This window comes from Pongo pygmaeus, chromosome 10 (assembly GCF_028885625.2).
Source record: "Pongo pygmaeus isolate AG05252 chromosome 10, NHGRI_mPonPyg2-v2.0_pri, whole genome shotgun sequence".
NCBI classification, from domain to species: domain Eukaryota; kingdom Metazoa; phylum Chordata; class Mammalia; order Primates; family Hominidae; genus Pongo; species Pongo pygmaeus.
Genome location: NC_072383.2, coordinates 98,146,608 through 98,167,667, shown reverse-complemented (window position 1 = coordinate 98,167,667; position 21,060 = coordinate 98,146,608). Strand labels below are relative to the sequence as shown.

General features: G+C 36.6%; 1 protein-coding gene across 6 annotated transcripts in view; it reads left to right on the top strand.

The window, feature by feature from the left end:
* ANKS1B (ankyrin repeat and sterile alpha motif domain containing 1B) overlaps positions 1 to 21,060 on the top strand; it is a 1,280,047-nt gene that overhangs the window by 305,393 nt on the left and 953,594 nt on the right. The gene's annotated exons all lie outside the window — the stretch shown is intronic.

Genomic DNA, 21,060 nt, shown 5'->3' with positions numbered 1-21,060 from the left:
AGAGCCTCATTTTGTGACGCAAGGAAGCAGAACTGAAATATAATTTAGCTTCACTTTTGAAATTGGCACAGTTTTCATTAGAGAGTTTGTGTGTGTGTGTATGTATGTGTATGCATATATTATGTAATGTATGTGTATGTATGTGTGTGTCTAGAAATACATATACAAATACATTTCTAGATGTAGTCTAATATGTGTATATATTTCTATTTCTAGACTATTTCAGAGAAATGAGTCTAGAAATGTTGAAGTGTCTTGGGTAAGTTAGTTCTTCCTAGGGATACTAATTTCATTCTATTTTTTAATGTAAGCCAAATACTATGCTTGTTCCACATGAGCATCCCAATCATCTTTCCTCATTGCATTCTCAGAAACTATGCAGGGGGAAAAGGCCTCCATCTGCCTGTGGAGAGAGGAAGCCAAATTATCCCTCCTACGTTAGCTCACAGAGGACTTTCCTTACTGTTTGATGCATCCTCAGCCTCCAACCCACCTGTCAGAGAATCAGGCTGATTATGTTCATACTTTCTGTTCTTATTTATACATCTATTTTGGTATTATTTAACTTCTATTTAGGAACAAGTTATAAACTTTGGGCCTACAGCAAAGTCAAGCTTGAAATTAACTTCTTTAAAGGCCCAAATCACGTTACCGATTTTAGTAATCACATTATTCTTGATACACTATCATTTGTAATTTAAATGGTAACATAAATATGCCAAATATACTGGCTATTATTCAGAGACTGATCATAGAAATAATAGGTACATGATACCTGATGCCCCAAACCAAATTTAAAATATTCCTATTTTAGATTTTTCAATTTATCAAACATTTATGGGGATACTGCCATTATGCCAGGCTTTGCGCTAGGCACTGGGAATATAAACATGTGGCCTCATGTACCTTATAGGATAGTGATGAGACATATTTGTAAATAAATCGTTATAAAACAGGATTATGAGACAAATACAGAAATATATCCTGGGGGTAGAGAACAAAACAGGGAATGACTAACTCTCCCAGGGGAGGAGAACAAGATTCAGAATGACTTCACAAAAGCAGTATCTGAGCTGAGTTTAAATGAAGAGGATATGACACATGAATAAGGAGGGAGGGGTGGAAATACCATATATAAAGACATGAGGCGTGAAACAGGATAATATGTTTCAGGGATACTGAAACATAAAGCAAGGAGATACCCATAACACATAGTGGGTTTCAGTCAAAATATAAAAACATTTTTGAGAAGAGCAATGGATGCCAATTAGTTAATTCAGTTTCTTTTAAAAAGATTTGAAGCACACAGAATACATTAGACATGATGTTTCATTTACTATTACAAATAATCAATGGTAGTGTCAGAGTCAATGCATTTGAATCCCAGGAAACCCTTTAGTTTCAGGCAAACCAGGACAGTTGGCCAATTTATGCCTTCTCAACAATGGAATATTTCAGATTGATCTAATTCAAGTCAGGCCAATCAGAATTATTTTCAGGAAATTTAAAACTGGAATCAAGAGAAAGAGAGTCAGTGTTTCCTTTAATGGCCAAAGAAACTTTAAGATATAAAACTTAGATGTTTGATGGTTATGTTTCTTGCCTTGTGGAGAAAGAAAATTTATAATGAAAGAGAATGAAATCTAAATTGCAAAAATGATGCTGGGAAAACTGGATATCTATATGCAGAAGAATGAAACTAGACTCTATCTTTCACCATGTGCAAATTCAAATGAAGGTGGATTAAAGACTTAAATCTAAGACCTGAAACTATGAAACTACTAAAAGAAAACATTGGGGAAACTCTCTAGAACATTGTTCTAGGTGAAGATTTCTTGAGTAATAACCCCAAAGCACAGGCAACCAAAGCAAAAATGGACAAATGTAATCACATCAAGTTAAAAAGCTTCTAGCCTAGGCAACATAGGGAAACCTGCCTCTACCAAAAAAAAAAAAAAAAAAAAAATTAGCTGGGTTTGGTGGTGCATGCCTATGGTCCCAGCTACTTGGGAGGCTGAAGTGGGAGGATTGCTTGAGCTTGGGAAGTTGAGGCTGCAGTGAGCCATAATTGTACCACTACACTCCAGCCTGAGCGATAGAGCAAGACGCTGTCTCAAATTAAAAAAAAAAAAGCAATTAAACAAAACCTTCTGCATAGGAAAGTAAACAATCAACAAAGTAAATAGATGACCCACAGAATGGGAGAAAATATTTGCAGACAACACCTATAACAAGGGATTAATAACTAGAGTATATAAGGAACTCAAACAACTCAACAGGAAAAAGATACAACAATCTGATTTAAAAATGGGCAAAAGATCTGAATAGACATTTCTCAAAAAGAAGACATACAAATGACCAACAGGTATATGAAAAGGTGCTCAACATCACTGATCATCAGATAAATGCAAATAAATCTGCAATGAGATATCATCTCACCCCAGTTAAAATGGCTTTTATTAAAAAGACAAGCAATAACAAATGCAGGCAAGGATGTGGAGAAAAGGGGAAACTCATACACCATTGGTGGGAATGTAAATTAGTACAGCCACAAAGGAAGACAATATGGAGGTTCCTCAAAAAACTAAAAATAGAACTACCATGTGATCCAGCAATCCCACTGCTAGATATAAACTCAAAAGAAAGGAAATCAGTGTATCAAAGAGATATCTGCACTCCCATGTTTACAGCAGCACTATTCATAATAGCCAAGATTTGGAAGCAACCTAAGTGTCCATCAACAGATGAATGGATAAAGAAAATGTGGCACATATACACAATGGAGTTCTATGCAGCCATAAAAAGTGAGATCCTGTCATTTGCAACAACATGGATGGAACTAGAGGACATTATATAAAGTCAAATAAGCCAGGCACAGAAAGACAAACTTCGCATGTTCTCACTCATTTGTGGGATCTAAAAATCAAAACAATTGAACTTATGGGGACAGAGAGTAAAATGATGGTTACCAGAGGCTGGGAAAGGGTAGTGTTGGGGGCGGGGATGCAGAAATGATTAATGAGTATAAAAATATGGTTAGATACAATGAATAAGATCTAGTATTTAATAGCACAACAGGGTGCCTATAGTCAGCAATAATATGTTGTACATTTTTGAATAACTGAGGGAATACAATTGGAATGTTTGTAGCACAAAGAAATGATGAATGCTTGAAGTGATAGATACCTCATTTACCCTGATGTGATTATTACACATTGTATGCTTGTATAAAAGTATCTCATGTACCTCGTAAATATATGCACCTACTGTGTACCCATAAAAATTAAAAAAATACAAGATTTTAAAAAAGCAGCAGCAGCATATCTGTTGTTGGTTCATTTTTATTGAGGCTCATCTATATATTATTGTTTAGCGTTTCCCTGGATTCCAAGAGATAATACATTCCAGTTTATGATTAAACTAGTTTGAGTTGGATTTTGCAACCCCAAAGTGCAAACCTACTTGCAACCCCAAAGTGTCTCAACTGGTGTCAGGAAGTGGTGGCACAACCAAGAGATTCTAAGATATGAAATAGGCAAAATGGATCAGGAGCCTGGTTAGAATTTCTGTATACCAGGTTGAGAAACAATTCTTGAAGTGTGGTAACAAAGTTAAACTATAATGTGTTGTCTCTTGGGACTTAGACCACATACTCACCAAAGTCCACCTTTGTAGAAATAATCAGAATAGTAGAGTTTGTATGTTTCTTGCATTCCTTACAAGATATTACAAGTAAGAGATAAGCATCAGTTCAGCAGGTGGGGATTGGAAGACTGCTCTGTAGTCATTAAGCAAAACTTTCTGCTTCAAGTCAATGACCTGAGACTGTCAAGGGCAATCACATGTTTTACTGAATTGCAGAAGATAAATTCTCTAGCATATTCTAAAGTTAGTTTCCAGTTAGGAACAGGATCCTAGCAATTAGAATGGGAATACAGTAGTTCCCCTTTATCCAGGGTTTCACTTTCGTGGTTTCAGTTACCTGCAGTACCACTCAAAAGTAGTGATGCTGGCAATTGGGAGATGCTAAGGAGAAGCTGTAAAGTGCTTTAAGTGAAAAGGTGAAAGTTCTCAATAAAGAAAAAATATGTGCTGAGGTTGCTAAAATCCATGGTGGGGATGACACTTCCATTCATGAAATTGTAAAGAAGGAAAAAAAATTCGTGCTCGCTTTGTTGTTGCACCTCAAACTGCAAAAGGTACAGCCACAGTGTGTAATAAATCCTTAGTTAATATGGCAAAGGCTTTCAGTTTGTGAGTAGAATACATGAAAAGAAGCATGTTCCTATTGATGGCAGTTGGATTGGGTACTATCCTTGGTTTCAGGCATTCACTGGAGGTCTTGGAACTCACCCCCGTGGGTATGGGGAGACTACTGTTTCTTGTAAATAAATACCAGAAATATCAGGGCTTTTGGGTCCTCTGGGTTCATTTCAGGCACTTGGCTGAGTAAACCCTGCCTGATCAAGGGATGCTTCTTTTGTGAAGTATCCCTCTAGGAGGAGAGACGACTAATTTTAAAAATTACAATGTTAAAAAAAAATCAAGCATTGTTAATTTTTTTGATATTTTAAAAGTTGTCTTCTGTGCAAACCTTGGTAAACTCACAAATACATTAAAAAATTAAGCATGAATTATTTAGTCAGAAGGTTTAACTCTCTAAGCTCAAAATAGTTCTGTTACATTAATTTCCAACTTACAAAATAGACTGAGAAAGGAAAACCTTTTAGTTTCATTTTAAGGCAGCTGGATTTGTAATCCATTTTTAAAAGGTGCTTTCAGGGTTAGAATAATTATATGCAGGAAGATGCAAACAGCTTATTTTAAATATGCTTGAAGGCAAAGATTTCTCTGAATTAAATCTTCAGGTTACATTTATCAGTGCCAGCACCTGTGTGTTGAAATTAAAATGGAATAACTTTATCAAAATTCATTTTACTCTTTTACATTTTAGTTACTTGCATTGATGAATATACACTCTACCCCGAAGTATAAAATCTTGAGCAAGTCTTACAAATTACTTAATTTTTGTATCTTTTAGCAAGTAAAGATATTTGACCAGAAGTTACAGGATATTTAAAACAGCAATACAAGAAGATTCTGTTCTTTAACATTTATTAAGTGTATTATTTTCATTCTGGCAATATTTATTGTGCAACCACTGTGCATAATGCATTATTATTACTAGTATTTCTTAAAGGCTTCTCAGGTGCTGGACTAAGGGCAAAGGGGATGAAAAGGCATACATTTTTATTCTCCAGGATTTTGTAGCTTAAGAAATTCAGCACTGAAGAGATAGAGCTGAGCAAAACATAGATTAAGTAAGTAATTATGAAAAGAAATCACTGTTATTTGAATGGTAGATTCATGGACGGCACAGTTTTAGAAAGAAAAAACACATGGAAAAATGGTGACTTCTCTTCCATTAATTGAAAAATTTATAGAAGTAGAATTTCAGCAGTGTGTGTGCACATGTGCACACATGCACACACACGTGTGTGTCTGTGTGAAGTGGGTGGCAGGGGGGCAATGAAATGTTCCCAAGTATAGAATGGAACTTGGGAGAATCACTGGCACACTGCCTGTGTCATTGAATGAATCTGAATGAATGAAAAAATAAGTGAATGAATAAATTTGAAAAATAAGAAAATCTGTTAGAGATAATAAAGAGCATGCACATGTGTTTGCGCGTGCACGCGCACACACACGCGTGCGCGCACACACACCAGCAGTAGGAAGAAAACAAGCTAGGTAAGATAGTCCAGCACAATCTGATAAAGAAAACCATGGGCAGAGCGTGTATATCTGGATATCTATTAAGTAGTGTGAAGTCATCATAGGCCTTAAGGAGAGAAATCGATGGTAATTTATTATATTCCAGAAATAGTCATATTTAGCTGAAACATTAAGAATGAGTAAGCATTAAGCAGGTAAAAAAGAGGAAAAAAATTTTCCAAGAATGAAACAGCATGTCCCAACTACAGATAAGATGCAATGTTAGATTCGTAAACCCAAGGCTTAAATATATAGCAAAGGAACTTATTTTTTGCTGTAGAGTGTTATTGCTTTGGGAACCTTTTAGTAGATAATGGTAGAAGGCATTTTTTTTTCTTAAATCATGGATTCATTCTTCTTCAGCCACAAATTCTGTCTGTTCCTCAATCCATATTTGTATTTCCTTTCTTTCATGGTGAAAATCCCAGTTCCCAATAGTGTCAGTGTAACTGCCTATTTACTCAGTTTTAACACATGTACATGTGCTTGTGCAACACACATGCACACACGGACACACACACACACTTAAATTGCTGTACAATACCAGCAATGCCACCAAATTTACCAAGTGAAATTCAAGATTTATTTGCAGTTATTTTGGTCCTTAGAATATTTCCACTGAGGTTGGAAACAGTATTGTATTCAAAATGTTCTTAGATTAATTTGTTTTTATTTTATTCTATATAGTTATCTATTTGATATATAATTAGGTTTATATGTTTTTGTTTTTAGCAAATTATAAGGACTTTCCACAACATTCTTGTTGATTTAGTTTTGTTTTTTATTATATAAAATATTAATATGTCATCAAAACTATATAAACAGGTATACTCAGAGAAATCCTACCTCTTTCCTATACCTTCTCCTCTTTCTACCCATCCCATATAGATAATCTAATGTTTTTCTGGTTTATCCTTCCTATATTCCCCCCCCCTTTTTCTTAATCAAAAGCATGCTATGTATGCATACATTTTTGCTTATAGATTTTAAAAAATTAACAGACTTTTTAGAGTAAATTTAGGTTTACAGAAAAGTTTAGCAGAAAATAGAGTTCACATATACCTGCTACCTCTCCCATTTCTCCTGTTATTAACATCTTACATTAATGTGGTATATTTGTTAAAATTGTTCAACTAATATTGATACATTATTATTAACTAAAGTTCATTGTTTACATGAGGGTTTTATTCTTTGTGTTGTGCAGTTCTATGGCTCTTGACAAATCCATAATGTCATGTAGCCACAGTTACAGTAACATATAGAATAGTTTCACTGCCCTGAAAACCTTTCGTGGTCTCCTTATTCATCCCTTGCTTTATCCCCCAGAACTTTGGCAACCGCTGATCTTTTCATTGACTCCATAGTTTTGCCTTTTCAGAATGTCATGTAGTTGAAATTATACAGTAAGTAGCCTTATCAGACTGGATTATTTTACTTAGTAATATAAATTTGAGGTTTCTTTATGTCTTTTCATGCTTTGAAAGCTTATTTCATTTCAGCACTGAATAATTTTTCATTGCATGGATATACCACAGTTTGTTTATCTGTTCTGCTGACTGAAAGACATTTCAGTTGCTTCCAAGTTTGGGTAATTACGAATAAAGCTGCTATAAACATTCCTGTGCAGATTTTTCTGTGGGTTTATTTTCATTTGGATAAATTCTCAAATGAAATAAATCCAGTATGATGACTAGACCACATAGTAAGATTGTGCTTAGCTTGTAAGAAACTTCCGAACTGTTTTCTAAAGTGGCTGTACCATTTTGCACTTCCACAGTAATGAATGAGAGTTCCTGTTGCTCCACATCCTCACCAGCGTTTGGTGGTGTCAGTGTTTTATATGTTAGTCATTCTGATAGATGTGTAGTGGTATGTCATTGTTGTTTTAGTTTGCAGTTCTCTAGTGACATATGGTATTCGCATCTTTTCATGCAATTATTTGGCATCTGTATATCTTCTTTGGTGAAGTATCTGTTAAGATCTTTTGCCCATTTTAAAAATTGGGTTATTTGTTTTCTTATGTTGTATTTTAAGTGTTCTTTGTGTATTTTGAATACCAGTCCTTTATCAGATATGTGTTTTGCAAAGATCTTCTCCCTGTCTGTGTCTTGTCCTTTCATTCTCTTAAGAGTGTTTTTCACATAGCAGAATTTTTCAATTTAAGTTTAAATGAAGTCTAATTTATCAATTTTTTATTTTATATATCATGTTTTCAGTGTTGCACCTAAAATGTTATTGCCAAACGCAACACTATCTAGATTTTTTTCCTGTTATCTTCTAGAAGTTTTATAGCTTTTCATTTTACATTTAGGCTTATGATCCATTTCGAATTAATTTGTGAAAAGCATAAGACCTGTGTCTAATTTTTTTTTTTACATGTGGATGTTCAGTTGTTCCAGCACCATTTGTTGAAACACTATCTACATTGACTTGCTTTGCTACTTTGTCAAAGATCTCTTGGGTGTATTGGTATGTGTTTATTTTTGGATTTTATTCTGTTCCACTAATATGTTTTATTCTTTCAGCAATACCACACTGTCTTGATTACTGTAGCTTTATAGTACACCTTGAAATCGAGTAGGAATTATATGAAGCTTTTGTTTTTCACTTAACAATATATCGTAGACTCCATAAAATGACTCTACATCATCTTATAGGTATCATCCTAATGAAATTTGGAATTTTTCCAAGTGATTTTATCATGAGATGAACAATGAACCATATATGTATTAATTTATAAATTGTGAAATTTATGAATCTACTTGTAAAAAATTTCTCTTTTTAGTTTATTTTTTATTTCAACTTCTATTTTAGATTCAAGGGGTACATGTGCAGGTTTGTTACATGGGTATGTTGTTGTACTTTGCTGAGTTTTGGGGTACAAGTGATCCTGTCACCCAGGTAGTGAGCATAGTGTCCAGTAGGTAGTTTTTAAATGCTTGCTCCCCTTCCACCCTCCCTGCTCTAGTACTCCCCAGTGTCTATTGTTACCATCTTTTAAAAAAGTTTTATTTTATTTTAAGTTCTGGGATACATGTGCAGGATGTGCAGGTTTGTTACATAGGTAAACATATGCCATAGTGGTTTGCTGTACCTGTCAACCCATCACCTGGGTATTAAGCCCTGCATGCATTAGCTCTTTATCATGATGCTCTCCTTCCCCCCACCCTCCCCCAACAGGCCACAGTGAGTGTTGTTCCCCTCCCTGTGTCCATGTATTCTCATTGTTCAGCTCCTACTTGTAAGTGAGAACATGCGGTGTTTGGTTTATTATGAATCTAATTTTAAGTGGCATATCTTATTTAGGCCAGGTAGACCCTTTAAAAAAAATCTGAATTTTTCATTAGTGAGGCACCACCATGCATAAGACAGTGATAGCAATGAATTCTGGCTGGAACTTCTCAGGAGAAAATAATCAATAGCCAATGTAGTTTAATGGATTTTTCTCTACATGTTTTTGCAGTGCACATTAGACTGTGAGCACTGATGACTACCACTGGGTTCAGTGGGAGTTTTGTCTTTATGAGATATCTGTTTAATTGCAGAAGCAAGTGCATATTAAAATTTGATTTAATCAGTAAATATTAAATTAGAAGAAAAGAGGATGTGAGTTTGAAGTTTTGCGGTATTTGTATTTAGCCATGCATAACACTTTGACCACATCAGATAACAAAACAAAAGCTGATTTTAGTAATTTGTTAAAATATGTCAACTTCCATAGGCTACTTCTGAATTTGGGGATTTCCTGATAATAAATAATTTATGTAAACCTTACTTTTTTATTATAAACAGAGCTCATTTGTTAAGCACAGAAGCACTATTTTCCCCCAACTTTGAGATATTCCTAGTAACAAAAATTTGAAAGCAAACAGTTTGCTTTGTAAAGACCCTGTTCCTTTAATTTCAGAGCTTTCTAAGTATGCATTCCAAGGACAAAACTAAGATTAATGAGTGGAAGTTTGGGAGAGGCAGGTTTTAGCTTAATATATGAAAGCTGTTCCACTGTACTTGCCTTGAGAAAGCATGAGCTTCTTAGTGGACATATTCAAGCTGAAGCATAGATTTCCCAGAGATGCTGAAGAAAGAAGTTTGGCGCTAGGAATAGGTTGAGCAAAATAACATGTAAGATCTTTTTATGGTCCAAAATTCTATGGATTAAAAATTAATTATTAATTTTTGGTATGTGTTTATTGAAAAGCATTAACTCTTTACAATTTTAGTCTTAAAATTGTTACTTTATGTTTCACTAGACATGGATAATTCTGTGGGTCTTAATGTAATTATGCTCTTATTATTTTAAGATATTACATTTATGATGCTTTGGTCAGCTGAGGTTTTATTTATCTTTTACAGTATAATGTTTAATGTCATTACTTTTTGTTGAAACTCCATATAGAAATATTACACATGGTTGGAAAATAGAGGGTAAATCCATCCATAGTCTGACAATTTTTTTTTTTTTTTGAGATAACGTCTCACTCTGTCACCCAGGCTGGAGTGCAGTGGCATGATCTCAGCTTACTGCAACCTCCACCTCCAGGGTTCAAGCGATTCTTCTGCCTCAGACTCCTGAGTAGCGGGATTACAGGTACCCACCACCGTGCCTAGCTAATTTTTGTATTTTTAATAGAGGCGGGGTTTCACCATGTTGGCCAGGCTGGTCTCGAACTCCTGACCACACACAGTGATCTGCCCACCTCAGCCTCCCAAAGTGCTGGGATTACAGGTGTGAGCCACCATGCCCATCTCATAGTCTGACAATTCTAATGCTTTTATAGAAAATTATTGGTACTCACAACTTTGAATAAAAATGTCCAAAAAAGGGCTGGGCATGGTGGCTCACGCCTGTAATCCCAGCACTTTGGGAGGCTGAGGTGGGCAGATCACGAGGTCAGAAGTTCAAGACCAGCCTGGCCAACATAGTGAAACCACATCTCTACTAAAAATACAAAAACTAGCCAGGCATGTTGGCACGCACCTGTAGTCCTAGCTACCCGGGAGGCTGAGGCAGGAGAATGGCGTGAACCCAGGAGGCAGAGCTTGCAGTGAGCTGAGATCGCGCCACTGCACTCCAATCTGGGTGACAGAGCGAGACTCCATCTCAAAAAAAAAGTCCAAAAAATATTTGTTGAAAGACCAGTGTGTAGAAACCAGTCATTTAACTTGTTAATAACTGGATGCCTGGTATCTTCTCTCAGTTTAGTTGTTTATTTTTTAACATTCATTTTGCCATCATATATATGATGAACTGGTTAAAGTTTTGGATTTATTTAGCATTAAAATTCAGTTACGTAGAATCAGATAAGGTCAGCTTTAATTTTATTGCAATAGTATGCTGGATACCAATGTACTTTATAAAAACATGCTGTGATATATCCCATCTTACCACCAACCAAACAAAACAAAATCTCTTGACCCCAGCTGTCACAACACAATAGCTTCAATCTCTGAACCCATTCACAGTGACATATTTTGAAAGAGATGTCTACTGTCATTATTGTTTCTGTTTTTTTACACATAGATTTTGTCCTATCTCTGCTTTAATGGGCAATCCATCACAACCAGTACTCCAACAGTTCTTTTGTTAAGTCTACCATTTAAATATCCATGATTATGAATCCAATGATCACTTCTCTGACCTAATGTATTTTATTTTTTTCCTTTCAGCATTATTTGATAAAGTGTGATTGTTTTCTCTTTCTTGAAATACATTCTTCTGTTTGTTTAAATAACTTTATACTCTATTTTTCCTTATTCTTCCCTCCTTGACTGCTCTTTTTAAGTCTCCTTTGCAAACTCCTCTTCCTCTGCTGTACCTCAAATATGTCAGTTGTATTTTCCAGGGATTAGGCACAGAAAACCTTGTATTTTCAATTAACACTCTCGCCCAAAGTAATACTTCCAGTACTTTTGCTTTACATACTGCCTACATGCCAATGACTGTGTTACTTCTAGTTCTGAATTGTGCCTGCAGTTTGAGACGTGTATAACCATCTGCTAACCTGATATCACCATTCAGGTGATAAGTAGGCAGTTTAAACAACTTATCCGAAATAGAATGCATGCTTTTTCCCATCCCATCATTCCAACTGGTTCCTCCCATAGACTTCCCCTGCTTAATAAATGACAACCCACCATCAGCTTAGTTCTTCAAGTCAAAAACTTAAAGTCATCCCTGATTCATTTCTTTTTCTTTCCCTTTTTTCTTTCTTTCTTTCTTTCTTTTTTTTTTTTTTTTTTGACAGAATCTTGCTCTGTCACTCAGGCTGGAGTGCAGTGGTGCGATCTCAGCTTGCTGCAACCTCTGCCTCCTGGGTTTAAGCAATTCTCCTGCTTCAGCCTCCTGAGTAGCTGAGACCACAGGCGTGCACCACCATGCCCAGCTAATTTTTGTATTTTTAGTAGAGACAGGATTTCGCCATGTTGCCCAGGCTGGTCTTGAACTCCTGACCTTAAGTGATCCTCCTGCCTCAGCCTCCCAAAGTGCTGGGATTATAGGCATGAGCCACTGCGCTGGGCCTCATCTCTTTTTCTTACCCTCAACCTGATCCATTAATAATTCCTGTTAACCCCACTTTAAAAAATATGACCACTATCTGACCACATCTAACTTCTTTTGCCACTATCCCAGCCTTCTTCAATTCTCACCTGGATTATTGTAACAGCCTTCTAACTAGTCTCATTCCTTCTTCTCTTATTCCCCTCCTACAATCCATTTTACTCACAGCATCCAGAATGTTCTTTAAAAATTGCCAATCAGGTTCTTCCCATGCTTAAATCTCAGTGATGACTTTCTAATATACTTAACAAACAAAATTATAAAAAACTTCCCACTTTTAACAACAAATTTTCACAGAATTTGACTCTCATCTATCTCTCCAACCTAATCTCATAACAATTTATCCCGTTTTTTATCTTAAAATGCCCACCATACCCTAGTCATACTGGCTTTTGTTGTTCTTGCCTCTTAAACATATTCCATGAGTTTTCTATTGCTGTGTAACAGATTACTACACACTTCATGATTTAAAACACACCCATTTGTTATCTCAGTTTCTGTGTGTCAGGAGTTCAGGCATAGCTTAACTGTGTCCTAAATTGGTACTGAGAGTGGGGCACTGCTACAAGGATACTTGAAAATGTGGACGCAACTTTGGAACTTTGACAGAGGTTGGAACAGTTTGGAGGGCTCAGAAGACTGGAAAATGTGGGAAAGTTTGCAACTTCCTAGAGACTTATTGAATGACTTTGATCAAAATGCTCATAGTGATAGGGACAATGAAATCCAGACTGAGGTGGTCTCAGATGGAGATGAGGAATTTGTTGAGAACTAGAGTAAAGGTCACTCTTGCTATGGTTTAGCAAAGAGACTGGCAGCATTTTGCTCCTGCCCTAGAGATCTGTGGAACTTTGAATTTGAGAAAGATGGTTTAGGGTATCTGATGGAAGAAATTTCTAAGCAGCAAAGTGTTCAAGAGGAAGTAGAGCATAAAAGTTTGAAAAATTTGCAGCCTGACAATGCAATAGAAAAGAAAAACCATTTGCTAGGGAGAAATTCAAGCCTGATGCAGAAATTTGCATACATAGTGAGGAGCTGAATGTCAGTCACTAAGACAATGGGGAGGAAGTCTCCAGGGTATATCAGAGACCTTCACAGAAGGCCCTCCCATCACAGGCCAGGAGGCCTGGGAGGAAAGTATGGTTTTGTAGGGTGGGCTCAGGGCCCTCCTGCTCTGTGCGGCCTTGGAACGTGGTGCCCTGCATTGTAGCTGCTTCAGCTCCAGCCATGGCTAAAAGGGGCAAAGGTACAGCTTGGGCCATTGCTTCAAAGGGTGCAAGCCCCAAGCCTTGGTGGCTTCCACATGGTGTTGAGCCTGTGGGTGCACAGAAGTCAAGAATTGAGGTTTGGGAATCTCTGCATAGATTTCAGAGGATGTAGGGAAATGCTTAATGTCCATGCAGAAGTTTGCTACAGGGCAAAGCCCTTATGAAGACCCTCTGCTAGGTCAGTAGGGAAGGAAAATGTGGGGTTGAAGCCTCCACACAGGGTTCCCACTGGGGCAGTGCCTAGTGGAGCTGCGAGAAGAGGGTCACCATCCTCCAAACCTCGGAATCATAGATCCACTTACAGCTTGCACCGTGCACCTGGAAACTGGCAGACACTCAACACCAGCCTGTGGAAGCAGCCAGGATGGGGGCTGTACCCTGCAGAGCCACAGGGGTGGAGCTGCCTAAGGCCATGGGAGACCACCTCTTGCATCAGTGTGACCCAGATGTGAGACATGGAGTCAAAAGGAGATTATTTTGGAACTTTAAGATTTGATTGCCCCTTTGAATTTCAGACTTGCATGGGGCCTGTAGCTCCTTTTCCTCCCATTTGGAATGGCTATATTTACTCATTGTCTGTACCCTCATTGTATCTAGGAAATAACTAACTTGCTTTTGATTGTACAGGCTTATAGGTGGAAGGGACTTGCCTTGTCTCAGATGAGACTTTGGACTGTGGACTTTTCAATTAGTGCTGAAATGAGTTAAGACTTTAGGGTACTGTTGGGAAGGCGTGATTGGTTTTGAAGTGTGAAAAGACATGAGATTTGGGAGGGGCCAGGGGCAGAATGATATAATTTGCCTCTGTGTCCCCACCCAAATCTCACCTTGAATTTTAATTCCCATAATCCCCATGAGTGAAGAGTGGGACCAGGTGGAGGTAATTAGATTATGGTGGCAGTTTCCCCTATGCTGTTCTCATGATAGTGAGTGAGTTCTCATGAGATCTGATGGCTTTTTAAGCATCTGGCATTTCCCTGCTTGCACTCACTCTGTCCTGCTGCCCTGTGAAGAAAGTGCCAGCTTCTCCTTTGCCTTCCACCATGATTGTAAGTTTCCTGAGGCCTCCCTAGCAACGGGGAACTGTGAGGCAATTAAACCTCTTTCCTTTATAAATTACCGAGTCTTGGGTATTTCTTGACAGCATTGTGAGAAGGGACTAATACCGGTCCTCTGTACGTGGTCTCACAAGGCTGCAATCAAGTTGTCTTTTAAGACTGTGGTCTCCTCTGAAGTTCAGTTGTTCTCTGCCAGGCTCATGTGTTTTTGGTCAAATTCACTTCTGAGGTTGTAGAACTGAGGCCTCTATTGTCTTGTAGACTATTGGAGGCAATTTGCTTTCAACTTGAGGCTGGTCTCAGATTCTAGCCACATGGCTGTCTCAGTGCATGGCTGCTAACTTTCTCAAAGCCAGCAGATGAATTTTTCTGACCTCAGGTAAGCAGACCTGATCCTTACCTGATCAGGTCTGGCTCAGCCAGGATACTCTCCCTTTTGATTAACTTGAGCTAACCCAGCTTGATTACATCTACATAACTTCTTTGGCCATGTAACATAACATAATCACAAGAGTGATGTTGCATCTTATTCAGATTGAGCTGACATGTGAGGGGAGGATTAATATACAGGGTGTGTAAATCAGAGAGTAGGAATCTTAGGGCCATCTTAAAATTCTGCCTGCCACACACACTAAACTTACTCTTGTATTCTTCTTTGCATTATCTGATCCCTTTGTCTGGTTCTTAATCTCTGCATGGCTGGCTCTAATTGTTAGCCTGGTTTCATCTTAAAAGAGATCTTAGAGAGATTTGTCTTAACAATCCAGTCTAATCATTAGGGATTCAAACATGAATAAGACATGTTTTGTGTTTTAGATAGAATAATCTAGTGGTAGAGTGAAAGATGGATTTGAATAGTTTAAAACTAGCAACCAAAATATCAAATAGGGGATATTTACAATAGTGTAATGTAGGAACATTGAAGATGAGGAAGTAGAGGATTATGAATTGGGGGAAGAAAATTTCTTCAGTTTGAGGAAAATTTGAATTGAGATGATTTTAGGGCTAAAAAGTCTAAATAACTGGTCCAAGATCACATAGGTAATTTTTTTATACACAATGGAACCCTTAAAATATATTACTTGTAAGAAGTTCACAACCTTTGTAACTTGCATTTTCTCTTTTTTTTTAAATTTAGCACTTGCTTATGTAATTATTATTATTATTTTAGAGACAGTATCTCAGTCTGTCACCCAGGCTGGAGTGTGGTGGTACAATCATAGCTCACTGCAGCCTTGGACTCCTGGGCTCAAGCAATCCTTCCACCTCAGCCTTCTAAGTAGTTCTGAGTAGTTCGGACTACAGGTGTGCACCACTATGCTTGGCTATTTTTTTTCAAGAGACCAAGTCTTGTTATGTTGCCCAGGCTGGTCTTGAACTCCTGGCCTCAAGTGATCTTCCCACTTCAGCCTCTTAAAGTGCTAAGATTACAGGCTTGAGACACAGTCCTTGGTGCCTTTTTTCTTTATATTGATATTTTCCAAAAATGATTACTCTCTCATCAAGAGGCATTTGTTATTTTGAGATTATCCTTTCCACTGTAAAGAACTAGAAAAATGGACACAGTGTATAAACAGCTGTTTTCAGTTGTTGGCCATTAGGCGATACATGTCTGTAAATTCTGAGATAAGAGAAAGAAATGAGGTGAGCCCTACAATTATCCACCTGTGTGTTTGAAGGTGGTTTATAGACTACAAAGCAGGGAGAGAGTTCTTGATGAGGAGACAGAGTTTAGATTTCAGGTAGCTTGAAGTTGCTAGGATTTGTAGGTCAGGGTATTGGAGAGGTAGGAACTGCACACAGTGAGGCTGGGGAAGGACCCACTGAAAAGCAATTCTCAGCAGTTCCTGGAGCTCACACAGAGTGGGGAATGTTTTATATTCCCAACAGTGAAAAGAAGAGACCTAAATTGTAAGATACAAGGCACTGGATAGAGTACTCAGAAGAGTCTCACCTTAATAATGGGGGTAATGTGGCCTTGAAAAAAGATTGTTCTGGAATTATCCTAACAAAGTTTAAAGGAAGCCTCAAAGTAATGAAACTGATCTGCATATTAATAAACTATGTCCTGGTTATAAAGAATATAACAAAATCCGGCACCTAACAATGTCAAATTCACAATGTTCACCAAACAGTAAAAAATTATTTTGTGTGTAAAGAAGCCATAACCTGGAGAAAAATAAATAAATCAATAGAAACAGAGATAATAGATTTAGCAGCAAAGCTGTTTACAAAATAGCTGTTATATTATGTATATATAAAACAGTGTTATAAAATGCTCAAGCACGTAAAGGGATACATTAGCATGAGAAGAGAAGTGTGAGAAAAAAAATGACTCAAGTGGAACTTCTGGAGATAATGAATATGATAGCTGAAATGAAAAGTATACTAGATGAGATTAATAACAGAGATAGGACTGAAGCAGAAAAGATTAGTGAACTTGAGGATCTAGCAATAGAAACTAAAATGAAGTACACAAAGCAAAAGGATTGGAAAAAAATAGACCAGAGCATCAGTGAGCAGTGACCAACTTAGCCACTAAGCTATGTGTAACTGACATCCTGAAAGGGAGGGAAGAAAGTAGAAAAATTAGTTGAGAAAATAATGTTTGAAAATTTTCAACATTTGATGGAAACTCTAAGCCCACAGATCCAATAAGTTGAAATAACTGTATGCAAAATAAACTTAAAGGAGCCACATTGAGTCATATTAAAATAAAATTATCGAAAATCAGTGATGTAAAGAAGAATCCTAAAAGCAGCCAGAGAAAAAAGGCATATTACTTACCAGAGTATTATGTATAAAAGAATAAAACCAGACTTTCTCTTATAAACTATGTGAGTCCGAAGTGATGAAATGATATCTTTAAAACACTAAAAGAAAAAACTATCAAGTTATAATTTTATTCCCAGTTAAATTATATTTCATAAGTGAAGGTAGGGTAAAAGCTTTTCAGACAAACACAGACAGAATTCACTGTAAACACATCTTTCTCATAGAAAGATTAAAGGAAGTTATTCAGGCAAAAGGCAAAAATGATATCAGATGGAAAGTTTGCTCTATCAAAAAATGAAAGGTTCCACAATGATAAATAGGTGCATAAATGTAAGGAAATTTGTCTCATTGTTTTTTAATCTTCATAAGAAGATTAAAATCTTCTGTGTACAGCAAAAATAATAAAATGTATTGCGTGGTTTCTAACATGTAGACTTAAAATATATGGCAACAATAGCACAAAAAATGATAGGAGGAAATGGAAGTATACTGTTCTAAGGTTTTCATAATATGTGTGAAGTGGTTTGAGTTACTTAAAATGCTTTTTAGAGTAATTTTTAAATAATGTAAATGAACCCTTACATGTCTATAATTGTCATACTTATTTGCTTACGTGTGAGTGATATCTTGCTTGGTAATAGGATTCTTGATTCATAGTTTTATTACAAGAAAAACTTAAGACAATTTAAATTTAATGTAGCTTAATTGAGCAAAGAACAATTCAGGAATCAGGCAGCACTCAGAACCAGAAGAGGTTCAGAGAGCTCTGCCCAGCAGCATGAGCAGTGAGCTTTTATTGGTTCAACACGGAAGCAAAGTAGGGAAACCATCTGATTGGCTACAATGAGGTATTTACATTATTTGGGCATAGTGTGATAAGGCATTTGCCTTATTTGGGCATGTTGTGAAAAGCTGGCTGCCTATAATTGACTGAAACCTGGCTGCTTGTGATTAGCTGAAACTTGGTTGTTATACTCCTAAGTTACATTTTGGTTTGTTTACATACCAAGTTAGGTTATGGTTCATCATGTAGCAACTCATGGTGCAGAGACAGCCTCTGGCTAATGGCCTTCTGCTTATTTTTAAAATTACTATTATTTTATTTATTATTTCAATAGCTTTTTGGGGAATAGGTGTTTGCTTACATGGATAAGTTCTTTAGTGTTGATTTGTGAGATTTTGGTGCACGTATCACCCAAGCAGTGTACACTGTACCCAATGCATAGTCTTTTATCTTTCAATCCCTACTCCTTACCCTGGAGTCCCCAAAGTCCATTATATCATTCTTATGCCTTTGTATCCTCATAGCTTAGCTCCCATTTATAAGTGAGAACATACGATGTTTGGTTTCCATTTCTGAGTTACTTCACTTAAGGTAATGGTCTCCAACTCCATCCAGGTTGCTGTGAATTCCATTATTTCATTCCTTTTTATGGCTGAGTAGTATTCCATTGTGTATATGTGTGTATATATATACATATATACACACACACCCACACACACACCACATTTTTTTTATCCACTTGTTGATTGATGGGCATTTGGGCTGGTTACATATTTTTGCAATTGCAAATTTTGCTGCTATAAACATGCATGTGCAAATGTCTTTTTCATATAATGAATTCTTTTTCTCTGGGTAGATACCCAGAAGTGGGATTGCTGGATCAAATGGTTAGATCTACTTTTAATTCTTTAAGTACTCTCCACACTGTTTTCCATAGTGGCTGTACTAGTTTACATTTCCACCAGCAGTGTAAAAGTGTTCCCTTATCACCACATCCATGCCAACATCTATTATGTTTTAATTTTTTAATTATGGCCATTCTTCCAGGAGTAAGGTGATATTGCATTGTGATTTTGATTTACATTTCCCTGATTATTAGTGATGTTGAGCATTTTTTCATATGTTTGTTGGTGATTTGTGTATCTTCTTTTGAGAATTGTCTATTTATGTCCTTAGCCCACTTTTTGATGGGACTGTTTGTTTTTTCCTGCTGATTTGTTTGAGTTCCTTGTAGATTCTGGATATTAGTCCTTTGTTTATTTAGTTTGATGCATAGTTTGTGATGATTTTCTCCCACTCTGTGGGTTGTCTGTTTACTCTGCTGATTATTTCTTTTGTTGTGCAGAAACTTTTTAGTTTAAGTCTTATCTATTTATCTTTGTTTTTATTGCATTTGCTTTTGGGTTCTTGATCATAAAGTCTTTGCTTAAGCCAATTTCTAGAAGGGTTTTTCCAGTATTATCTTCTAGAATTTTGATGGTTTCAGGTGTTAGATTTAAGTCTTTGATTCGTCTTGGGTTGATTTTTGTATAAGGTGAGGGATGTTTCATTCTTCTACGTGTGGCTTGCCGATTATCCGAGCACTATTTGTTGAATAGGGTATCTTTTCCCCACATTATATTTTTGTTTATTTTGTTGAAGATCAAGCCAGCATGTATTTAGCTTTATTTCTGGGTTCTCTACTCTGTTCCATTGGCCTATGTGCCTGTTTTTATACCCATACCAAGCTGTTTGGATGACTACAGATTTATAGTATAGTTTGAAGTTGAGTAATGTGATGCTTCCAGATTTATTCTTTTGGAGTAGTCTTTCTCTGGCTATGCAGGCTCTTTTTTGACTCCATATAAATTTTAGGATTGTTTTTTCTAGTTCGGTGAATTTGTAGATTTGTCATTTTTACAATATTGATTCTACCCCTTCATGAGCATGTGATGTATTTCCAGTTGTTTGTGTCATCTATGATTTCTTTCAGCAGTGTTTTGTAGTTTTCCTTGTAGAGATCTTTCACCTCTTTGGTTAGATATATTCCTAAGTATTTCTTCTTTTTTTTTTTTTTTGCAGCTGTTGTAAAAGGGATTGATTTCTTGATTTGATTCTCAGCTTGGTCACTGTTGGTGTATAGCAGTGCTACTGATTTGTATATATTGATTTTGTCACCTGATCCTTTGCTGAATTCATTTTTTCAGTTCTAGGAGCTTTTTGGATCAGTCTTTATACTTTTCTAGGTATACGATCATATCATTGGTGACCAGTGACAGTTTGACAGTTTGACTTCTTTACTGAGTTGGATACCCTTTATTTCTGTGCCTTGTCTGACTGCTCTGGCTAGGATTTCTAGTACTATGTTGAATAGAATTGGTGAGAGTGGGCATCCTTGTGTTCCAGGTCTCGGGGGAATGCTTTCACCTTTTCCCCATTCAGTATAATATTGACTGTGGGTTTGTCTTAGATGGATTTTATTACCTTAAGATATGTCCCTTCTATGCCAATTTTACTGAGGGTTTTAACCATAAAGGGATACTAGATTTTGTCAAATGCTTTTTCTGTGTCTATTGAGATGATGTTTTTAATTCTGTTTATATGATGTATCACATTTATTTACTTGTGTATGTTGAACCATCCCTGCATCCCTGGTATGAAACCCACTTGATCATGGTGGATTACCTTTTTGATGTGCTGTTGGATTCAGTTAAGTAGTATTTTGTTAAGAATTTTTGCATCTATGTTCATAAGTGGTGTTGGTTTTTGGTTTTCTTTTGTTTTAAATACGCTTTTCTGGTTTTGGTATTAGGGTGATACTGGCTTCATAGAATGATTTAGGGAGGATTCCCTGTTTATCTT